Source organism: Chaetodon auriga, chromosome 19, assembly GCF_051107435.1.
Source record: "Chaetodon auriga isolate fChaAug3 chromosome 19, fChaAug3.hap1, whole genome shotgun sequence".
Taxonomy (NCBI): Eukaryota; Metazoa; Chordata; class Actinopteri; order Chaetodontiformes; family Chaetodontidae; genus Chaetodon; species Chaetodon auriga.
The window spans coordinates 13,363,817-13,376,739 of NC_135092.1; positions in this window are offsets into that span (position 1 = coordinate 13,363,817).

Genomic DNA, 12,923 nt, shown 5'->3' on the forward strand with positions numbered 1-12,923 from the left:
AAGGAATGTGAATGATGACAAATGGAATAATATGATTTGCACACAAAGCACTGGTTTGGGGCTGGGTTTTTTTTTTTTTTTTTTTACAACTGTGAGCTACAGAGACACAGTGAATGGTGGTGTCGGCAGTGTGTGCCACACAATAAAGCTGCTTTCCATCGCTTTGGGCACACTTTACTGCTGCTCTTGATATCAGTATTAAAAGTGATTTGCGGCTCCGTATGTGGCAAGGAATCAAAACTTAATTTAGGCAGATAAAGATGCCATTTGGGAGGGAGATAAAGTGCTGCATCATGGGAGATGTGTTCCCCAGCCTGCTCTCAGCTCCTCACCCTTACAGCGCCCTCAGATTTACTAGCTCTTTTTTCCTGCTCCATAAAACAGCAAATCTGCTCACCAGGCGACACAGGCAAATGTTAATGGATTCATTTGTCAAGAACCTTCCACTTATTTACAGTCCTCTTCCATTACCGTTGCTCCTCCTGTAAGAGAGAAACCAGTGGCCAAAGTCAAAATATCGATTTGCCTGTCCGTCACGACTGTGAGTCACCCTGTAAAACACAAAAAGCCAAAGACACTGCTGCCACTAGGAGTGTGTTTCAACATGACAGCTACACAACCACTGCACAAGCTTTTCTTTTTTTGGTGGTGGTGGTGTGTGTGTGTGTGTGTGTGTGTGTGTATATGTTTGTGTGTGCAATTAATCTTTGTTAATTTTGTGTCATGCTGAGTCAAAAATTCATTTCTTGGTTTAAAAGAATCTTTCTGAAATAATTTGTTGGTCTTATAAAATTAATAAAATTTACACAACCAGTGAGCATGTCAGCATGGGCAGTGTTTCATTTAATCATTATTTTCTTGCTTCAGATAGTGTTCAGAGTGAGGCATGGGGTTTTCAATATTTTACATGGGGCATGTCTTACTGAGAGAATGGCTCTGGGCAAAAAATGGAAATGAAATACAATACACCAATACACCTGAATGCTGAACAGTTTTACTTGAAGTTTAATTTCTGCTGAGCTTCTATGAGAGAAGCCTGCAGAAGGTTTGTTAATACAGTTTATACTCAGCGCATATACAGTGCTGGCTTTGATTATATTGGTGTGCTGCAGCTCCGCAGACCACCAGGGTTGCTCCAGTGTGACTGCTGAAGCAAGCCAGACTTTGACCCTGTGCACCAACCACTGATAGTTCAGACTTCTCATCTGAACACTCAGCCTGGAGGAAGGTGAGAAACCCGCTGTGCCACAGACCAGATATCTCCCCAACAACACATCTTATATCTCCTCCACTGCCCAGGTTTGGCTGTGCAGCGTGCCTCTGGATCAAAGCTTCAAGCTGCACTCTGTTTAGTATCTGTCCAACCTGTCCTAGATCAGATCTGAGCCAAGCAGACATCACAATCTGAGCAGAAATATGACCAAAGATTCACAGCTACTGTTAGTGGCAAGCCCAGTTGTTGTAGAAGTAGTAGTAGTAGTTCATTAATCCCTTTCGGGCACATTGCTTTATCACATAAACATCAAAAGCAACATAAGATGCAGTGCCAAACACAAGCAGGTCACACACAAGCCAACTGCTCATACATATGCACTGCCAATTTACTGATTCTAGATAGCATGCTGGGAAAAAATGCTAGTGCAAAGTTCATTCCTTGAGGAATAAATATAAATTAGTTCTTTGTCATTTGTTTTCTCCCTTTTTCTTGCAACTAAATGTTATTTACAGTAGGATGCCTTCAATGTGGTTCGTCTGTGCTTAATGTTTCTGATCGCATTGTTAGTTTTACTGAGAAACTGAAGCTCATTAAGGTCCTGTAGATTTCTTTCACTCACTCAGATGTCAACACTTAGATAACAGCCTGGACTGGTGGCATTTCAACAGTGGAACAGCACAAAAATATCCACGAGGCAGTCACGGGATGCCTGTGATTCATTGTTTAATAAGCACTGAGTACATCCTTGAAGAAATGTATTTACTCTCTTTCCACAGCACACTGTGACTCAAGTCCACAGAGGTTCCTGCATGGCCTTTGCTAACCGTATAATAGTTTCTGATTATCTCTTGCTCATCTCGGCTCACAGGCCACACTCTCGTGGCATATACACTGCAGCGCTGCAGCATCTCACAGTCAGCCATCCATACATCTGTTTCATCCCCCTCTATTTCCTCTTTCCTTCTTGTTCTTTTTCCTTTTCTACAGTCCCCACCTCCCATCCGGGGAAATGGTTTGGCCTTTCTGAAGTAAACAGGCATTAATCACTCCTTGAGAGAGAATCGTCGGGGGGGACAGCCCAAGGCATTTGAAGGGGGCCACACAGAGGCACATGGGACCAGGAGATAGATGCTGTAGGGGTGCCGGGTGTTATGGCCCCCTATGGGAAGTGTACAGCACCAGCTGATGGGGTCAGCATGTCCACCTTGGGTAAGTGTGTCAAGGACAGTGAGAGGAGGAGGTGGGACTTTGGCTCTGGGTGAAATACGTGGCTGTAAACTAGAGCAGTGGGTCGACAGCAAATTCTTTGTTTCCTCTTTAGCTTCTCTTTTCCCCTTTTTTGCAAGAATACAAAGAGTTCACACATGTGGATAAGCATAAATTAATGAGTGATCTGTCATGAATATGAGAGAGAGTGAAGAAGAAACATCACACACTCTCACTGGTAAATGTCAGAAAAAGATCCACTGTTTACTTTCACTGCTGCCTACAAAATGAAGGAGGGGATGCGGTATTATTTTGTATTCTTTGACATTTCAAAACTCTGATATTTACCACAAAATCTACTTTTAGCAGGAAGTGTTTGCCTGTAGCTTCAAAATAATGTAACTGCTCCTGCCCTCCAGTCAAGACAATTAGGACAAATATTTATGATTCCTTAGTGCTTCAGGTACTGTGCTCATCAATAGCTCAAAAGACAGACACAACACAGTCTAACACGGTTTATGAACCATGAATGGCAAGTACAATTTGAATCATAATTACTTGTTCTTCTCGAGTGACCATGTTAAAAGTGTATTTTTAGAGTTTTTGATGAATAATGCAAAATGTGATGTATCAAATGGATAAAAAACTGAGGATATTATTGACTGCTAATTGAGATGAATGTTTTTACATTACAGACTTTTATACGAGCCACAAACCAATATGTTCTTACTCATAACATTTGTGTTTCAATTTGGGCATCTTCCTCAAATGTATTGCATTTTACACACACCATACTCCCTCTATTGAAAAATATGGGTTAGGGTTAATAAAGTCAAGTATATTCTGACACCAACCAGATATCACTGACATTAGCAATCTCAGCTAATTAGTTCTAGTATACTCGTGACATGTTTTATGATGCAGTGAGGCATAAAGATGCAGCTAAATGACCACAGACCATTGCCATTTATCCTCATCATCTGCTGTTTAATTAGAGTCCACAGTGTGTGTCAACCAAAATGTACTGTATACAACCCAGTATTATCCAGTCCAAAAACAGCTTTGTGAGAATTATTCATGTCTAGAGTGGCATTTTTGATGGCAAAGAAAAGGCTTTTGTAAACAAAAATTCAAACTTAATCCACAGAAAATCCAGAGAAAAACACGTCATATTGCACATGGTAGTGGCTGATTTTTCAGAGCTCCGGGAGAAGTACCATGGTGCAAAAATACCACAGCAATTTCCTGTTTTTACCATTTCTTATCATCATTGATGTTGCCAATGTCTATAGAAAATCCCATTTAAATAATCAAAAATAAGTACTGCTTCCTAAACTCTGATAGAATTACACAAAACAGTGTTTATGCAGTTAAATTCTCTTCAAATTACGGCTAGGGTGCTTGCTTGCAAATTAGTTCAATTCTCTTGCACAACAAATGATCTCATCTCCCAAACCTACTAAACATACAGAAACGGGACGTTATTTTGTCCCACTTTTTCTAAAATAAAGACTTCCCTCTACGCAGGTGAAGTTTAGCCACGTTAACACTGTGGCTCTATGGATGGCAATGTCGGTCTGTCAGTCCATTGGTCATCCACTTTGGTCCAGACTCAGATATCTAAACAACCACTGGAAGGGTTGAATTATTTTCTACAGACATTCATGGTGACCAGAGGATCAGTCTTACTGACGATGATGATCCCCTGACGTTTCCTGTGGTGCTACTATCATCAAAGTCTCACTTATCCTGTGAAATATCTCAACATCATGATAGACTGGACTCATTCTTGTGAAACATGACTATTGGATGTATTCCCATGACATTATGTGCAGACACTCGCACTCTTTTGAAGAGAGTAAAGGCTTATATCATATGTGTATGTATATATATAGCATCATTAGCTATCTTAATTAACTAATTAATTAACCTATCTATGAAGGCTTTAAAAAAGAAACATATCATATAAATAAATGCAGCGCTGTCTGAAGCCAACTGGCGCACTTGGTGGATGCTTTTTTTTTTTTTTCCTGTCATGCCGTTAATGAGTGTCAGAATCACCCGAAACCCTCATTTTAGTGCATCAACAGTCAAGTACCAACACTCATAAGCATGTTGGTGTGTTTCCTTGCTGAGCTGCAGTGGAAGGATATTAACACAAACAGGGAATTTCATGCTAAAACGCTTGTAATTTTCAAAGATACCCTTGCAATTTTCCAACCCTGACTGCCAAAGCCTCATATTACCTTCAGCTACTCTTAAGAATACATTTTTGCAATGAGGACTGCAGGTTTTGTCCTCCAGTCTCTTACATGAGAATTAGGAAATGATCTCACCAAAAACAGTTTCATTGGGCACGTGAGTGTTGTTTTAAGACAGAAACCTGAGCCTATCCTTTAAATGTTAATGACATCATGCATCGTTTGTTAAGTTTTGTGGATTTTCAGTCTATAGCATGTCTTACAGGCATTGTAGCTTCTGCTTCTCTTCAGCTTGTTGCAGCTGCAGCACTCAGTCAGACAGCAGGGAGACAGAAGTTACTCATGTTAAGTGGTGCTTTAAAACGTATTGATGGTTTAAAAGCAGCTAGTAAGTGATCAATGAGGAGTCTTCTCCATCTGTTTGCGTCATGATGGCAGTATGGTGGTCAATAATCAACCGTATTGATGGAAACTCTTGGAGAACTGCGCCCAAATGTCCTCAGTAGAAGTGCTGTTGGACACATTTCAAACTGATTGAAATGATCCAGCCTCATAAGGCACGTCCCTTGTGTTGCTATAAATAGACCTGGTTATAAATGAGTTTAATGTGTCATTAATATCACATATCACAGTATTTGCTTTGCCATGAAATCACTGTGGAAATAAGCAGCATTAAAGGTCCTTTGCTTTAGGGGAAGTGACAGTTGGACAACAACTGGAGTCTTGGCAAAGCAGGAGCAACCCTCTGATTCCAGTCAGCCAGATGGCTGCCAAGCAGTGTTTGGGTGGAACTGAGAAGGAGGGGAAGAGCAGATTTCATACTTAAATTTATCTGTCATGTCTTTAATAACCAAAATCTCCACAAAGCTGTCAAAAATTTTCAACATTTTATGTTTCCAGCTCTTTAAAAATGTCTTTAATGTTTACACACAGAACAAAAGTTGTATTTGGAGTAAGGAACAGGAGTACAATCTAATATGTTTGTATAGAATTACAGTATTCAGTTCTACATGAATAATTTAAGAAATGGTTTTCACCACCGTTTCCACAAAGAGAAACTTGGGGTTCTTTTTTATCAGAATTTTTTCGTTGCCTCTTCCTATTCAACAACCATCTAATTAACTGTTTCACAGTAGTCTGAATCCCTCTCATTTGGCAGGTCCATAGTTTGGCAGGACCATGCAAAAATCTAAATTCCGAGTAGATGAGAGAAGACAGGGCAGCATCATATTCTGAGGCATAAAGGCTCTCCACTTTCTGTAAGATGCTTTCATCTCGCTCGTCTGAAAGTCGGGCCTGTTGTCCTTTGTTAAGGTGTGAGTTTCAGCTATGTTTTGAACTGACATGACACAGGCAGAGATGTTTGTACATCCAGCGTTTGAATTACTGAGGAGTAAAGGGCTGTGTGGTGATGTATGAGCGGGATGTCAGGTCTGTCTGTTAACAATGATTTATGAACGCTTGAGGGGGGGAGCAACGCCGGGTTGCGGTAATGCAGTCAGACTGAGAAAGCTACTGTAAACACACCTAATGAAGGCTCACACAGGAATCCATTACACCTTTTCACATTCCACTCTTATGATATTGCATGAGAAACTGTCTCATTCCAGGGGAACAAAAGCCGCCAGAGTTCATTCAAACACCTCAGAGAAACATTGCTATGCTGACAAATTCTGACTGCGTAAGTCAGCCGCCTTGAGGTAGAAGAGGAAATCCAAGAAATTAATCATCTGGATGATCAAGACAATGATGCCAGAGGAAAGTTTTAAATATGCATCTGCTCTCGTGATGTTCAGACCAACATGACAGACCTCCAATCTGCTGGATGACTGGGATCATGTTCTCCTGAAACCTGAAACTCAGGCTCATCAAACAAATTCCAATAAGCAGTGGAGACATTTCCCAGAGAGCATCCTGTGGGGTTCCTAGTGGCAAGCAGCACTGATGGGTGGGGTCAGTGTGTCAAACTCCAATCCTGCCCCATTACTCAGCATAGGTCCCAGTTAATGCATCAGCCACTGGATCTGCACAACTGCAGAGCAGGGCGGGGGGCATGTAAACAGTTAGAGCCCGGAACTCAGGGAGACGGGGATGAACATGGAGAGCTGGATTCGACATGGTTGTTGCATGAAGTGCAAGCCATTACTGCACCTCACCGCTGCAGCGTAGGCATTGAAGCACACTGTCAGCACAAGGTCAAATCAATCGAAGAACAGCTGATTTACTTGGGACTCTCTAGAGGTTATGAATGAGCTAAGACATGCAAGGAGAGAAAGTTTAAGTGTGTCTCTGCACGTGTAGTAAATGTGTGTCTCTTTGTACAGCTGTGCGTGAGCGCTCGTGTGTGTGTGTGCATGTGCGTGTGGGCGCACTCAACACAAAAGAGGGCAAAAAGCATGTGTCTCTTCATGTGTAGTCGCATGGTAAGCATCCTTTTCTGGGAATGACCTGCTTGTCTCATTAATAGCTTGTTGCCGGAGGGGAACAATATGCAAACCAAGCAGGAAAAATGTAAATCAAAATATTTTCTCTACCGCCCCCTTCTATGGTCACACACACTCACTGACATAACACACATAAACACACACACACACTCACCATCACAGTGCATTCAATTATTCAGCTCATAAAGCACTTACAGCTTTGATAGGTAAGGATTTTAATTTGTAAATAAATGTGTGCCACAAACAGACAGACAAAACTCACTTAATCATATTTCTTTGGCATATAAGCTGTTTGTGCAGCTCCATCCATGTAAAAGTAAGTAACCGTTAATGGAAGACTTTGTATACTAGGCAGAGATTTATTTTCGCACCTTGTACATGCAGTATATTGTTCCACAAATCTGTTTTAGTACCAAGCTTTAATGCACAGCAATGAGTGAACACCACGCTTATGTTCACTGGGGGAATTAACAAATCAAAAAACACCATAAAAAGTAAAAAGCAAATGTTCCTAAATCCCATTTGCCTAAAACAATTAGGCAGAATGTTTTGGAGCAGCATGTTTAAAAATGCTGCACCTGGACCGTCGTTGCTGTGTATATTGGACAGAAACCAGTGGTATAAAAATGAAGAGCTACTACAGAGGATCGTGTTATTGATCCGACTGCCTTAGTAGTATACAGCAGACATTGGGGGGGGTGCTGATGAAAAAACAAAAGGCGGCTGTAATTCCATTTTTCTTGTTGTTTCTCTGCACCAGATTGGAGCCCAGAGAGCTTTCCACCGGACCCCTGCTGAGATGGGTTGTGGCGGGAGAGCCCCGGCTTTCAGGCAGACTCCAGGCTCAGAAAACAGGGTAGACAGGATCTGATGGGGGCCCTTTTGGGCAGGGGGCGGATGATACCCCAGGACCCCTGCTCTGTTTCTGCTCCAGGTTACGGCGGCTATAGCAGGGGGTCCTCCCCTTCCAGTCCCTGAAGGGTCTCCTTACCCTGTGGATGAACCTCAATTAAAATAAGGTTGAAATCAAACACACTGTCTCATCAACCAGCCGAATGGTGAAGATGAAATGGGAGAAAAGAGTTGTTTGAAAATCTGGATTTCATCCAAATTGTGTACCACATGAATCCTGCCCTGTCTACTGACAGGAGATTTAAATGTATTTATTCATCTTTCGTTGGAGAGAACTCAAATATTGTGTAGAAAACACACCTGAAAGATGTTCTTCATTGTGTTTTTGTCACATAACACAAACATTGTTGCACTGTATTGCATAATATACATCTTTAAATTTTCTTGATCATATCAAAATTCCTTTACTTCGATGGCAGTTTTCGCACTGTAACAATAACAGCTGGAATAATCTCACAACAACTCTTTTTCCATCACTTTCTTTTTTTCGAAATTTGTTATTTCCATTTGAAAGCACAAATTCTGAAAATGTGCCATTTCTTTGCAAAAAATGCAAATATATGCTCGCTTGCAACTATTCCAAGTAAATAATTTGCATTCAGACAGCCTGGCACTTGCAGAGTTGTCTGCAAAAAAACGATTGCAACAAAGTTTCAGTGACCACGTTGCAGTTTTATCCCTCATTTTTCTTCCCACACCTCTTTCTACTGTTGGGGTTAGCTGTCTTGTAGGTACAATGCAAACACTACTGGTCTCAATTTCATCGACATTGTTGCTACACTTAAGTGCAGTAACCTAATCCCTTCTGAAACAGAAGGGTTTCAACCTTAGCCAGCGGGCTGGGAGGGGAGGAGAGCGGAGTGGAAGTGGAGGAGGGTGTTGTCACCGCACTTTACAGCATTATGGCGTACTGTAGAAGTGGCAGGGGCCTCAGGGTCATTTAGATAGGGTTGCTCTACCCCGAGGTGTTAAATTCAAAACCACATTTATTATCACAAAAAAAGCTTTTCTTTCAGCATCTGCTCACTTAACTTTAATTATAGCTTCCTTTCAGGGGAGGAAGGCCATTAAGCTGGGTTGGGCCCTTCATTCTCTTCTCTCTCAGTGCAGTGTAGAGCACTGTGTCATGGCTGGATAGAGCTCTGATATATGGAAAGGTGAAATTTATTCTCCTTCTTCACTGTGCCAGTAAACACTCCACAAGCTGAGATCCACAATCCCGAAGGATTGAGACAAGCATTTTGAAGAAGAAATTTCAAAAGAAAAAGTAGGCAGCGATATGAAAGGCTTGGTCTGCAGCTGTCGTCACTGTAAACACAATCCATGTATTTAAGGACTACTGTGTTTTGGTCTGTGTGTGAGCATTTGGATTCACAAGTGTGCACTTTTGTTTGTGCACGTGTGTTTATCCTTCTATAGGCCTCGTGCACTTGGCCCATTTTTCCTCATTGTGCTGCGAGTACCCCACTGGGGAGGAAGACGAGGGAGATTAACTATGTTTCCTGTTGGTGAGGCTTTGATGTTAAGTCCTGGGGGAAATGCTGTTCAGTCACATTTTCCCTTCATCTGCTGTATGTCATTCAACGTGTACAGCCACCTCCAAAGTCACCAAGCCCTTCATGCTGTTCGCTGCCTGCATTTAGAGACATCAGTAATGTTGTAAGAGCAGCCCATAAGTTTGACCTCAACTTGGTGAAAAGGGTCTTTTTTTGTTTTGTTTTGTTTTGCATGAGAAGGCACAAGGAGCTTTAGTGAAACACAGGAATTGTGGGTCTGCATGCATGCCTGTGAATGTCAGCTACACCGCTGACATACAAAATGCAGAACTGGAGCACACGACAGAGCAACACATACATACAAAACAGCATGAAGCACAAACAGTAGTACAGCACCATTAGATACTATGTAATTCAATTACTGGCTCTAGATCATTCATACATGATTGATCCCTCTTTAAGAGAACTCTGCTGATTTAGCATTGCACTGCTATAAGATTGTCAGATTGTCACTGGACAGCTCTTAAGACTCACTGGTTGTCACAGTTTGAACTGGTCTGCCTTGGGTTTGAAGTCATGCCATATATCGTTGAAAAACTAAGATTCTTGTGGTTTGATTGATGCAAACCATTTGTTGTGCAAAACTGCAATAATAAATAGAAAGAAATACAAAATTCAAGTAACTTCCATCTCTGACAAACACTTTCTCAGGAAATACAATAAAATCAAGCTGCACAAAGTGAAAATAGAAACTGACTTCAGGTACGGCAGCAGAGGAAGTTTCTTTCCCCCAACCAGCTCAAACACAACAAAACCCTCAAAATGCAAAATTAGTTCAAAGTAACTCTTCTTCCCTCACAGAACTGCAGGAATTGACATGATTGTTTTGCGTAGTCCAAAATAACTTCTCTTTGCAGCATCTCAGTGTGTGTGTTCGCATCAAAATATACAGTACGAAAAGCAAAGTGCTCTATATGCTGAATGGCTGAATTTCAGAATAATACATTTTATAGGATTATAATTATGAATGCATTGCATGCATGTGTCCATCATCACTTTAATGTTGCAGCTGGTAAAAGTGGAGCTCATTTTAATGATTTCATTTACTGCTGGGTAGTTTAAATGATATTAATGAATGGTAATTTAGTAGCTGATGTATACTTTGCATTAATAATTTCAATCAGCAAAGTAACTAAAACTGTCAGACAAATGTGGAGTAAAAAGTACAATATTTTCCTCTGAAATGATGTAGGGTAGAAGATACAAGTACCTTAAATTGTACTGAAGTATAGTATGAGACTAAATGTACTTAGTTACATTCCACCATTGACAGAACCTGGACAGAGAAACATATCATGACACTGTTATTTTGACCTACTGATGGCAAGTTGAAGCCTGTGGCTGAGGCACTGCGGTCTCGTCCAGCCGTTAAGTGTGACTGCTTTGACCACGCTTTGCTCCACTGTGAGTGACTGGGCATGCTTGCCACTCTTCTTTAAGCCCCCATGATTCCAGGCCTTCATTCAAGCCTTGTGCTATCAATTCTCCACTGTGGTCATCAGAGAAATATGAAGTCTGTAAAATTTATACCAGTGTACTTTCTATACCACATATGCTATTCACGCCTAACACCTAGACATAGTGTTAGAAAAACATACTTAAATATTCATGTTCTGTGGTATTGCTGTCAATTCATATTGAATTTGGACTAGGGTAGGCCTTCAAGCAGTGGTCCCATTGTGTTTTCCAGCTAATCAGGTCCAGATATAGACATCTGCAAGCATCTATTTGCAAAGAATTATGCAGATGGAAATAAAAACCTTATTCTTCATTGTGTTCAAACTTCTGTTACTCAATGCCTGTAGTACTTGCAGTGATTCCAACTGCTGGGGACAAAACTTCAGAGTATTACATTTCAAAAGAGACCAAGACCGTGCATGTTCTCCTAATGGTTCCAGAACAGCAGCTTTTAATTTACTTTGGGTATGCCCTGGATAGGCGATCGTTCTGATTCTGATTCTTCTTCTTTCTTAAAACCTTGCACCCAGATTCCCCACAATGCAACTCCAGCACCAACGTTTCGGTGTGAGCTTCAAATGTGTTATGCTAGTAGTGGCTAGTGTGTCCTCTAGCTGCTAGACTCAAGCAGAAATGAGGAGCAGGCAACAGAAGTCTGACAAAATGTAATGTATTTAATTTCTTCAGACTATAGCAGCAGAGGGATCTTATTGGCTTCCTGGACAAAATTAGATTAAGACATAAAGGCATTCTGCCTTAAAGTGTTTTGTTATATTCATGTTATACAGTTAGATCTTTGATAAGCATGGAAACATTCACATGATCATTTAGTAAGTGCCCCACGGAGTTAATTATCGTCTTTTGCTTTTATCACAGACTGAGTGCCTCACATAAAACAGACAGATACAGAACATCACCTGTTGAAACTAAACACAGCGAATTTCGATAATGATCATTCCATGTTTAATCATCTCAAGTACATTTGTGCAGAGAAGAGGCAAATTATTTTGATTCAGCTTCTCAGATTTCTGCAGTGTGATAACTGGGCCCCGAAACAAGGAGGACACAGACGTAGAAAGCGACTGTTCTTCTATGTTGAAGACGCATGTGGATCATATTTTTTATTATAGCATTGAATGCATATGTAGATTTCATATCAGAGCATGTTCAGACCATCAGTTGAGATTTAAGGAGATTCTGGGGTCATCAAGGAGTGACAATAAGCAGCTACAAAGGTTTGGGATCAGGTGAGCATGTTTTATGTGTGTGATGTTGTTTAGGAAATCCTATCCTGTCCTGATGCTGTGAATACACCTGAAATAACAGCACAAAATGCAGTATTTTTTTCCTCTTCTGTTTATTTTCTGTTATTTGCATTGGTCATAAAGTCCTCTTCATAAGCTTACCATTAATTATAATTTACGCAATATTTAGAGTTATAACGAAAAGCATTTGGCCTCCATGGCAGCTGGAGCCCTCTCTCAAGCTGTCAGTATGATTGACGACTGAGACGGTACATGAATTTCAAATCCTAGAGGAACATACGGGGCTGGCAACATAAACAGGTACAAAACTCCAGTAATAGGACTCAAAAGTAGGCAATTAACAGCTCTAAATGTAAATCAGCTGCTTCCGCCGGACTCCCACTTCTTCCATTTTGTTCATGCCGGTGAACTGAGGAGACCCCCTCCCCTGGTTTGTCCGGTCTTCCTGCTCAGTCATCAGGGACTGGCTTGAGGAGAGAGAAAAAAAAAAAAAAGAGTTCCTGCACCCTTTGCATTCAATTATGGGTCATGTTTAAATTTCCAAAAGAAAACAAGAACAGAGGAATCCAGGATGGTGGCCAGCTAATGCAGACAGATTGACAGACACAGATCCTGTTTGGATATCTGAGCGTTGGAGTGAAGCCAAGCGTGGCTGTGATCGCCCC